The sequence below is a fragment of the Rousettus aegyptiacus genome, unplaced genomic scaffold, assembly GCF_014176215.1.
Source record: "Rousettus aegyptiacus isolate mRouAeg1 unplaced genomic scaffold, mRouAeg1.p scaffold_m13_p_11, whole genome shotgun sequence".
NCBI lineage: Eukaryota > Metazoa > Chordata > Mammalia > Chiroptera > Pteropodidae > Rousettus > Rousettus aegyptiacus.
In genome coordinates this window covers 95,884,764-95,895,840 of record NW_023416286.1, presented here as the reverse complement: position 1 = coordinate 95,895,840, position 11,077 = coordinate 95,884,764, and the positions used below count along the sequence as shown (strand labels likewise).

Genomic DNA, 11,077 nt, shown 5'->3' with positions numbered 1-11,077 from the left:
GCGTGCCCCTCAGGGGCCCCGGACCCCTCCCGACCTTCCTCGGCAGGACCTCGCCGCGGCCTCCGTTGGGCGGCGGGCCCGTCGCGTCTGAACATCGAAACCCTTCCCTGAGCCCTGTGCTCTTTGTGGCCGCTCCTCTATCCCTGGCCTAAATCATGTCGCCGGAAACTGCGGCGCCAGCCCCGGGCCCCACGCCCACCGTCATCGGGACCCAGGGACAATTTCCTCTCCGGCCCGCGGAAGACGGGGCCTGCTCTCCCGCCAACGCCGGCGGAGAAGCCCAGGACATGAGGAACGCGCTGCCTTCCCAGGAGGTTCTCCGCGCCCTGCAGCGGCGCCTGCCTGGCCTCCCGCCGCCCGCACCCCGGCCTCGTCTCCCCCGCTCCCGGCCTCGGCCTCTCACGGTCCGCCCCCCTCCCCCAGAGGCCGGGGTGCTCTGGGACCGAAACAGCAACGCCCTCTTTCCCTGGGTGAGCGCGATCGCTGCCCATGGCTTTGGCTGATCCTCCCGAGCTGATGCGTTCTGGAGCCTCCGGCACACGCCCCGCAACACGGCGCGGATGTCTGCGGGTGGGGGGCCGGGGGGCCGGGGGGCCGGGGGGGCCCGGGGGCGAGCGTGCTGCGCGCGGCGGCTGCCCCCCCCCCCAGCGGCTGCCCCCCCCACCCCACCCCACCCCGCGCTGAGCACCGGGCGCGGGCGGCACTGCCTCCCCGGGGCTGGACCGCTCCGCTCCCAGGGCCGCGTGGAAGCCGCTCGGGCGGGCGCCCAGCCGACAGCGCACCCCGCCCGGCCGGCCCCCCTCCCCCACGGCACCCCTGCCCTCACCCCCTCGTTCTCTGTGCCTCTCGATGCGCCATTTCCCTCGATTCCCGCCTCACGCTCGGCTTCTCGGAAACCCACAGCGAGAGGCCCCTCACACACACACACATCCGCGGGGTCGTCATGGGCCCCGAGCCGGCCCCCCTCCTCGTCAGGCCCCCCTGTGACGTGTCGCATCGCCTGGCATCTCGTCCGGGCCAGACATCCAGCCCGCGCTGCCCCGCCCCACGTCCGCGGACGCGCTCCTCCACTCGCCTGCACCCCGTCTCCTCGCCTCTCCTGCCGGCCCTGGCTCGGGTCCCCACGCCTGCACCCCACCGCCTCCCCTTCGAGCCCGGCGCTCGCCTCTCCGACCGTCTTCCACGCGTCCCTCGGATTATTCCCAGCATGGCAGCCGGGTCTCCTTTCCTCTGATTCCCATCTTCCGACGCGGGCCACTGTCTACGGGGGAGACCGGAGCTGTCGGGGCGCAGCGCAGAAGCCCAAACGCACCCGCACGTCTCAGGGCGCGGCCTCGGCCCAGGCCACGCCCGCACGGGCCAGCCGTGGCCCCCGCGTGTGCCCACCGGAGCACCCGCCGGGCGGCCGTGTAAGGGTCTGCGCGTCTGTCTCCCAGCCAGACTTCCGAGGGGAGCTGCCAAAGCTCTCTCACGGGAACCCGGTCCCCTAGGCGATCGCCTGGGAACCCGGTCCCCTAGGCGATCGCCTGGCACGTACCGGGAACCAAATAGATGCACTCTGATCGGTGCATCGAAGAATCAATGAATGTGATGGAACGAGCTCGTGCGTTTGTTCCCGCTCGGCCACCATCTAGCGCTCGGGGGGTTCTCCAGCGTCGGAGCTCGGGCGAGTCTGCAGGGTGCTGACCGTGCGGCAGGCTCCCTCCCCGGACGCCCTGCAGCGGGCCCTGGGCCCAGCGCTGCCAGGTGCACGCGGCAGGGGGCGCCGTGGAGCCGGAGGCCGGGGCTCAGGGCGGGAGGGGCGAGGGGAGCCCGGGCGCCCGCGGTCGGGCCGTCTGTCCCCTGCCGTCTCTCCGTCCCCGTCTGCGTGTGTCTCTCTCCGCCTCCCCCTATTCCTCTCTGTCTGCCTCTTCTGTTTCTCTCGGCCTCTCTGCGTCTCTGTCCCTGACCCTCTGTCCCCCGCGTCCGACTCCGTCTCTCACAGTCGGTGTCTCTCTGGGCGACGATGTGGCTTCGTCAGCTGTAGCAGACCTACCTTCCGGCGGGGTCGTCGAGAGCGGGGGAGGCCGTGCACGTGGGAGTGGCAGGTGGGTGGGGGTCTCTACCCGGTCCTGAGTGTGGCTGTGCGTCTGAAACTGCTTTGGAAAGATAAAGTCTTGATTTCAAAAAGTCGTGAAGTGACAGAAGAGGCCCACAGATGAAAAAAGACTGGAGACGCACGTCCATTGAAAAACGAAACACAGCAAAACAGAACAAGTCCACCGAGGGAAAGTTCGCCAGAAGCAGAGACTGGGCACGCAGCCGGGCGGGGGGCACCGTCTCTGCAGGCTGGTTATGTGGGAGCCCCGGGCGGGGGGAGGGGGGCGGAGCCTGAGCCCGCCCTGAGGAAGTTCCCAGCGAGAGCGACACCTGCTCGCTGGCCGCCCCGGCCACCTGGCTCCCGGCCGCGCCCAGGCCCCTTCCCCACCGGCGCTGAGCCACTCCGACCCAAACGGCCCAGCCTGAGCCACCTTTTCTCAGAACTGCCCGGCCTAGGGGGAAAAAAGGAAAGAGAGAGAGAGAGAGAGAGAGCACGCGCGAGCAAGCCAGCGCCAGCCGGCGGGACGAGCCGGCTCCGCTCTCCGGCTCGGAGCCGCATCCAGCTGCGGCCGGACGGGAAACGGGTGTCCACGTGACGAGCCGCAGACCCGGGGGGTCGTTTACCAGAATTTCGCTCCGGGGTTGTGACGCCGCCCTTCAGGGGACGGTTGCGCAACCCTCTCAGCCTATAAGAGCGGCGGCCGCCTGGCTTCCGGAAGCCGGGGCTCAGCCTGCGAGGAGCACGCCTCTGCCCTGCCCCGCTGTCACCGGGGCCGGCGGCCACCATGAGGGTCCTCCACTGCCTGCTGCTGCTCTGCCTCCTCTCCGCCCAGATGCCCACAGGTGAGCCCGGGGCCGGGGGCACTGGGCCCAAGCGAGCTGTGAGTCCGGGGGGCGGGGTGACAGGAAGCCTCCTGAGGATGTGCAGCTCGGTGGCCCGCAGGGCAGGTGGCAGCAGGGAGCCTGCTGAGCCTCGGGGCCTGCGCTGTCCCCTGACCCACTGGGAATGACCCTGCCATTCCCATCTGGTCCCCCCTGCGCCCCAGGAGCGTAGCCAGGCTGATCTCTTGGGGCCCCGGAGCCACCCAGCTATAGGAGACGTGGGCCCATGTCTTGCTCCCCGTCTGAGCCCTGGGGCTCCCCGTCCTCTGCGCTGGCCCCTCCCAGCCCTGTTGCGTCTTGGGCATCTAGAAAATACCCTGTATGCGAGGGGACTGCCCGCTCCATCCGCAGCCCCTCGCGTGGAGAGGCCGGCTTCCTGTCCGGCTGAGAGAGCTGCTGGTCCCAGCTCCCCTGGGTCACGGGGTGGGGCGTCCCAGGTGTCCTGCTGCAAGCGGGTGCCACCCGCCCCTCCCACAAGGCCAGCTCACTGGTGCCTTTGACTCACCTGCGTGCGGCACCCAGAGACCCGCAGGCCGTCAGCCCTGCCTCGCAGTCCGGTCCAGTCCCCAGTGCCAGTGCACGGAGGGGTGCCCTCAGAGGCGGGTGCCCTCAGAGGCGGGTGCCCACAGAGGCGGGTGCCCGCAGAGGCGGGTGCCCTCAGAGGCGGGTGCCCGCAGAGGCGGGTGCCCGCAGAGGCGGGTGCCCTCTTAGGCGGGTGCCCTCAGAGGCGGGTGCCCACAGAGGCGGGTGCCCTCTTAGGCGGGTGCCCTCAGAGGCGGGTGCCCTCAGAGGCGGGTGCCCTCAGAGGCGGGTGCCCTCTGAGGCGGGTGCCCTCAGAGGCGGGTGCCCGCAGAGGCGGGTCCCTCGGAGGCGCCCGCTCTGGCCAAAGCGGCAGTGTTCCTGCGGCGGGCGGAGGAGGGACACCCAGGAGGCTGGGGGGCGCGCCTCACCCCGGCCCTGCGCCCCCTTCCTCTGTGGCCCTGAGCAAAGTCACACACACTGGGCATTAGTCCCCACCTGCAAATCGGTGGGCTGCGGCAGGCGTCGGAGCTCTGCCGGCCTCCGGGGGAGCCCAGGGTGCTTCTCCCCAAGCCAGCTGGCATGCCTGCGCCTCGGCCGGGCTGGAAAACGGGGTACGGAGATGTTCTAACACGGAGGCTTTAGCGTGTGCAGTTGGAATCCCTGGGCAACCAGTCTGGAGCTGCACCCTGCTCTCTAGAAAGGACGTTGCTCTACCCCCCCCACCCCCACTCCCTTCCCCCACCCCCACCCCCTCCTCCCACCCCCCCCATCCCCCCACACCCCCACCCCCGCCCGGCGCCTGCCACGTGCGCGCCCCGCCGCGCGCTCCCGCTTCGTGCTCGGATGTCGGTCGTGTGCGCGTGTGCGAGTTTGCACGGAGCAGCGTGCGAAAGTCCTTACGGCGGTTCGGGTCACACTCAGACGTGTGTGAAAGCCTCTGCCACTTGACAGGAAGCGTCGCTGTCGGACAGTTACGTCCAAGCAGGACGCGGGCGCCCGTTCGCAGCGCAGAGAACCACCGCGTTTGCCGCCGGGAGCCGCGGGGAAAGCCCGCCTCGCTCGTCCGTTACAGACCAGCGGCCGGCAGCGGGGGGCCCTCGGCCAGCGGGATGGCCCCCCACCCCTGGGACCCGCCCCCGCACCCCCGGGACCGGCCCCCGCACCCCTGGGACCGGCCCCCGCACCCCTGGGACCGGCCCCCGCACCCCCTGGGACCGGCCCCCGCACCCCTGGGACCGGGACCGGCCCCCGCACCCCCTGGGACCGGCCCCCACACCCCCGGGACCGGCCCCCGCACCCCCGGCCGCCCGGGACGCCACCGGCCGCGACGGAGGCCGCGGAGGGCGGGGCGCGGGGGTTCCCCGTTGCAGGTTCGCGCGCGTCCGGGGCGGGAGGGAGGACTGACGCCCCGAGAGTCTCCTGCGGGAGAACCGCAGGTCTGCCGGCCCGTGACGCGGCCGAGCGCGGGGCCCCCCACGCGGCCTCCGCGCTGCTCCCCAGGCCGGTGCAGGGCGCCGCCATCGCGGCCGCCGCCCTCGACGCCCCCTCGACCCCCCCTCGACCCCCCCTCGACCCCCCCCTCGACCTGCCCCCCGGGACCCACACTTGGCTCAGGGCGGATGCCGGGCGGCTTTGGGCAGGCGCTGCTCGCCCTGGCCTTGCACCCCGACTCACCCCCAGGCCTCGCGTGGGGTCGGTTCACCCGCTTTCCCGGAAGGCCTGTTGGGGCGCGTTCAGTCCGACCCGGTCATGCCACACGGGGGGAAACCGAGGCACGCGTGAGCCGAGGTGAACGGGAGCGGTGTGCTGGGTGCGGGAAGTTGCGACCTGACATCTGTTTAGCAGTCTTCATCTCTATCCCAGAAAAAAAGTCGGTTGCTCACATGTGTCTCATAAAATGGTCCTGCGAAGACCAAGTGGTGTCCAGATGCCACGGTGCCTCGGGGCCCCGAATTGGCCCGGCCGGACGGGGGCAGGTGTTTAGACATCGAGGACGCTGGGGGCTGCTCGCTGGCCGGTTCAGCCGCTGTTTGGGGAACAGCTGCTTTCCAGGGGCGTGTCCTGGGGGCTCGGGCGAGCCAGGCACACACGGCCCTCGACCTCCTGCCGTCATGTTCTAGAAGCAGAGACGGCAAGAAAACCGGATCGTGTAATTAATTGCTGGTTAAAATCCAGGTGTGAAATGCCACTAAGTACGGGGTGCTGCGGGCCGTGCGGGGGTCAGCTGCCCGGCCGGAGCCGGGAAGGCTTTCCTGAGGAGGCCGAGCGGCGAAGGAGAAATGGAAGTCGTTTTGGTGTTTGTGGCATTTAAAAAAACAAAACAAAACAAAACGTAATTCCTTCTCAGCATTTAAAACTCAGACTGTGTCACAGAAAATGCAGACCTTGATCTTCTCTTGAAAACACCGGGGCGCTCGGCAGCGGCTTCTCCTTGGGGGGGGGGGTCCCCGCTCCCCCAGGTGGCCGCAGGCCCCACCACCCCCGACCGCTCGCCGCAGCCCGCATCCCGGATCCATGTCACCTGCCATGGGGTCTGAACCGACCTGACTTGAGCCGGTGAAAGGCAAGAGGTCAGCGGGAGCGGAGAGCCGGGCGGACGGCCGTCAGGTGCGGAAGCCCAATGGCGAGGAGGAGTGGAAAGCCAGGCTCTCGCTTTTGCCTGAGCCGCCACAGCAGTCCTCTGGGGAACCAGGACTCGCTGCCCCCCATTTTGTGGATAAATAACTTGGCAAAGTCACATGGCCGGCAACAGGCGGAGACAGTGCTCAGACCCCGGCCACTGACTCCGAAGCCGGCGCCTCGCGCCTCCCAAGGCCCAGAGTGTGCCCAGAAGCTGGGAGGACTCTAGGGTCCAGAGACGGCCTGGGGTCGGGTCAAACGAGGCCTCACGAGGCAAGCAATGCATCGGGGTTTGGGTGAGCCCTGCGAGGTGTGCACGTTGAGACAGCGACCGGCTTGTTGCCGTCTGGAAGCTGCTGTGGGGGCCAGCGAGGACACCCTGCCCCACACAGAGCCTCTCACACCTGCGCGGCCCCGAGGCGCTCGGCAGGTCTGCAGAGCACAACCAACCAGTCCACCGGTCCTTTGCACTCCCGACAGACCTGGGTCTCACCTGGGAAACGGGGCGTTAGGCAAAATGACTCCCAGCTCCAATGTCCTGTGGCCCTCGGCCTCCACCCGCCTTGCCCACAATTGCGTGGCTCATTCTGCCGTCTCCGCCCTGACCTGCTGGCCCGAATTCCTTCACCCGTCAGACCTCTGGCGACAGGCGCTGGCAATGTGCCCGCTGTGGCCTCCGGATCCCACGTGGCCTCCGGGCTGGTGGACGTGCCAGCCAGCAGCACACGGGACGCGAGCTGTCCTCGCACACCCCGGGCACAGAGTGTCAGCCGTGGCATCTTACGGCCGGAAAAGTGCAGCTCTGTGAACATCCCCCCCCGCTGAAGGTCTCCAGCATCTCCATCGATCACGCAGGAACTACGAGTCGCCCCATTTAGAATTTGCCCCCACTGTACAGATGTTTTTAATGGTGGCTCTCAGAGAGGCAGACTTCTCACCCACTCAGCCAGCAAACGACAAACTCTGGCTCCGAGTCCCATAGCCTCCCCCTCGCTCCCGGACGCCCCTGGAGGTGTCCCCAGGCACACAAATGCACCTCGAGAATGATGTGGGCAAGGACGGAATGAAAACGCTGGCCAACTCAGTGAGGCGTGTCGCTGGTCACCCACGGCCAGCGGGCGTTTCCTGGTGAACGGGGACCTCGCGGGTTCCCTGTCTGCAGACGAGGGCCTGGGGCCTTGGTCAGACCCTGGCTGGCCTGGAGCCCCCACGCTTTGCAGGAGAGGCTTGTGCGTTTGCTCACCGGAACACCTCGGCACCGCTCCCAGGCCCGCCCTGCCCCGAGCCCACACGCCAGCGACCATCTCCTCCTGACCGGGGAAAGAGCCTCAGCTGACTCGCCAAGGCCCCGACGGCTCCGACGGGCGAATTCCTCGCCCCCGACCAGTCCCACGTTGCCTCCCACTGCCACGTCCACGTGTGGTTCCCGCAGGGTGGGACTCGATGGCAGGTGTTGCAAAAACTCCCGAAGGCACTCCTCAGCCCCCCGGACCTGCGTCGGCCGCTCAGCACCTCCCCTCCGCAGGTCGCTGCGCCCCGTTCCGGGCCATTCCGGGCGCCCGCTCTGCCAGGCAGGCCGGGCCCTTTGCAGCTGGTTCTGCCACGATGTCTTTCTTGGGAGGAGACGGGGCGTGGATCATGGCCGTGGCTGCATTCGGGCGTCTCCAACACCCGTGCCGCTTTGGCCGGTCACTCCTGCCTCAGCGCAGGAAGCTTGTCTCTTAGTCCACGGCTCGCCAGCCTTCCCTCCCGAGTTGTTCCAGCACTTCGGGGGTTGCCGACCGTGCGGTGCGAAGCCAGCCTCAGCGGCCGCGCTTCCGAATCCGCTGACGAAGGACCATCTCCGTCACCGACGGGCAGGGCACCGCCCGCCCTCGGATTCCGTCCCCTCCCCGCCTCTCCGCCTCTGACAGCCTCTCCTCCTCGCGGCTCTTTCCTGCGGAGCCCGACGATCGCGGTTCCTACCGGACCTTCCTCCCCATGGTCCCTTTCATCGCGATTCCTGGGACCATCGCCTTCTGGCCGGTGCAGGTCACGCCCGTCCCTCCGTCTGCAGACTTATGTTCCGGTGACTCTGTAACAGCCCCGCCTCTCCCGTGCTGGCCGCCGCGAACCCATGCTCCTCCCTCCCGCCGCCGCCGCCGCACGACTCCCCTGCTCGGTTTCCTGCCACCCTGTCGCAGGCTCCCCACGCAGCCTAGACGTATCGTGACTCTCAACCAGAAGGCGAGCTGGGGTCATGGTTGCGCCTTTGCAGCACGATTGACGGTCCGGCCGCGATCGGCCTAATAAACGGACGTTCAGAATAGCCAGAGTTTTGGCTGCGGGCATGAAGACCGACTGCTCGACAGGCCTGCTCCCCACGCCCCCCACGCCCCCCTCCCAGCCTGCCTTCCTGCCCGGAAGAGAGTCGCGGCGCCCCGTGTCACAGTGCTCCGGAGGCCACCAGCCGATGTGCTGGAAGGGCTTCCTCAGGCCAGCTTAGCGAGCACCGAGCTGGGGGCGTGCCTGTCCCCATTCTCGGTGCAGGGCAGGAGAAGGGAGGGGCTGTGAGTCATCCGAGGAGCCCCTGAGCCCGGAGAGGCGACAGAAACGGGCTGTCGGCAGCCGCTTCCGGGCACGAGGACTACGCGGATCTTCTCAGAATTTTTTTTTTTTTACTTTTTTAATCATAAAGTATAATATGCATCTAGAAAAGCACATACGATAGAAGCCGTAAATGAACAAATTATCACAAAACAAGCACTCCTGTAACCACGGTGTAAGTCGAGAGCCAGGGTGCGGCCGGCGCCCCAGAAGCCTCCCGGCCTCGCAGTCACGGCTCGCCGCGGGGAGGCATGGCCGGTTTCCTGGGCGAGCACCCTGTATTTCTTCTGCTTCTGCCGCGTCATTTCCGTGCTGAGTCACGTAGCTGGGTTTGCGCCCGCGTTTCGAGGGGCTGCACACAGAGGGGTGTTGGCATCTGCCGTACCACAGCGTGAACAGATGATGCTAAACTGGTCCCCCAAACTGCTCGTGCTGACGTGCACCCCACAATCAGCGAATGAGAGTTCCCGTGGCTCCACATTCGCGTCGACACTCGGCCACGATGCCCGCTTTTCAGCGCCGGCCCCCGGTCGGTGTGGCCGCGCCCCCCTGGAGCTTCGTCCGCATTCCCTCCTCAACAGTGCGTTGAGCACTGTCGTGCGCAGCGGGTTTGTGAAGTGCCTGTTGGTCTTCTGCCCACATGTCCTGTCGAATTATGTCCTTTCTTAGTTACGCGTAGTGGCTCCACACGGTCTGCGTCCGGGCCCTTTGAAGTCATGAGCATTACAAATACCGTCTCCCTTGGGCCTTGATGTCTCACTCTCGTAATGAAAACTTTCCTTAGAGGTGTTTATCATTATTTCAACGAGGCTAAATGTGTCATATCTTTCCCTTTAGGGTGAGGTCTTTCTGCATCTTAATAAATCTTTTTTAACCCAAAGGCACAAGTAAAAGCTTCAGTGTCGTGGTGTGAGAGCCTATCGTCTGGTCTTTCACATTTGGGCTTATGCTCCGTCTGGCGACATCGGGCGTGGGGTCGGGGGTGGGGCGCGCGCGCCCGTGTGGTCCGCGTGGGGTGGGGTCGCTCTCAGGACAAATGTCTGGCTTCCCCAGAGCCGCCCGCGCGCTCGGCAGCCTCCACGTCCGCCCGCGTCTCCCGCTCGCCCCGTTCCGTGCCGGTGGTGTGTTCGTCTGTGCCGGAGTCTCCAACACACGGTCCGATTACGCTGGCTCCGTAATAGGCCTTGAGATCCAGTAAAGCAAGTCCTCCCGCTCCTTCTCCAAGCATGTCTTGATTCTTCTTGGGCTTTTGGATTTCCAGATAAATTTTAAGATCAGCGTGTCAAGTTTTGCCGAAAGAATTTCCTAGGATTTTCATGGTGTTGGGTTAAATCTGCAGATTAATTTGGGGAAAATTAACAATTGAAAAATAATTCTTCTAATGCTTAAACATAGCATTTTCACTTATTTGGGCCTTCTCGAACTTATAAAAAAATTGCATTTCTTATATATACATCTATCCATGTCGTACATGCTTCCGTAGATTTACAACTAGGCATTTGGTGTTCTATGCCATTCTCTATGTTTTCATTTTGATTTTATTTTTTTTTTCTGTTGGTTGCTAGTGTGCAGAAGTAAAATCATTTTTTTTCTTTTTTTTTTTTTTGTATATTGCTCTCTTATACAGCAAAGTTGCTTAATTCACATGTTATTTCCTCTTGGACTGTCTACAAGTAATTGTAATGCCCGCAAATAGTAACAATTTTATTTCCTCCTTTCCAACTGTTATACCTTTTACTCATGATTTTCTTGTCCTCCCCCTTCGGCTAGTCCTTCTGGCACAATACCGAACAGAACCGATGACCGCAGCTCTGCTGGTCTTGTGGCCAGCCTCAGATGGACAGTGCTCGACCGTGCAGTGTGTTTTTTGTCGTAGGCTTCTGTAGATACTCTTTATCATATTAAGGAAGTTCCTGCTAGTTCCTTATCTGCTAAAAGTTTTTTATCATATGTCAATGTTGATTTTTGTTTTTCCCAGTGTTTTTCTGCATCTATGGAGATGATCATATGATTTTACTCCTTTGTTGTTAACAGGCATTGACTGATTTTCAAATGTTGAATGAAGCCATGAGTTTGTAAAATAAACTGAACCTGGTCTTATTCTGTTTACTGATATTTTATTTAGAGTTTTTGCCTTTCTGCTGATCAGGCAGGTTGGTTGGCCTGTAGCTTTTCTTTCCTTTCCTGACATTACTAATCTCATTAGAGGTAGGTATTAAGACTGTGTTGGCATCACACCACGAACTGGTAAATGTTCTTGTATTCATTATGAGAAAGAGTTTGTGCAGGGCAGACACAATTTCTTATTTGTCGCCTGGTAGAATTTGATGATGAAGCCATCTTGTTTCAGAGTTTTATTTATGGACCCAATGTCTTTGAAAGCTCTGGG

At 64.0% G+C, this 11,077-nt stretch overlaps 1 long non-coding RNA gene across 1 annotated transcript; it reads right to left on the bottom strand.

The window, feature by feature from the left end:
* Positions 1-3,820: 3,820 nt before the first annotated feature.
* On the bottom strand, positions 3,821-5,315 carry LOC107504269. Its single transcript, XR_001595444.2, has 3 exons — positions 5,158-5,315; positions 3,979-4,082; positions 3,821-3,861 (listed from the first exon to the last, which is right to left on the bottom strand). It is a non-coding gene; the product is annotated as an uncharacterized LOC107504269 (long non-coding RNA).
* Between the last annotated feature and the right edge of the window lie 5,762 nt (positions 5,316-11,077).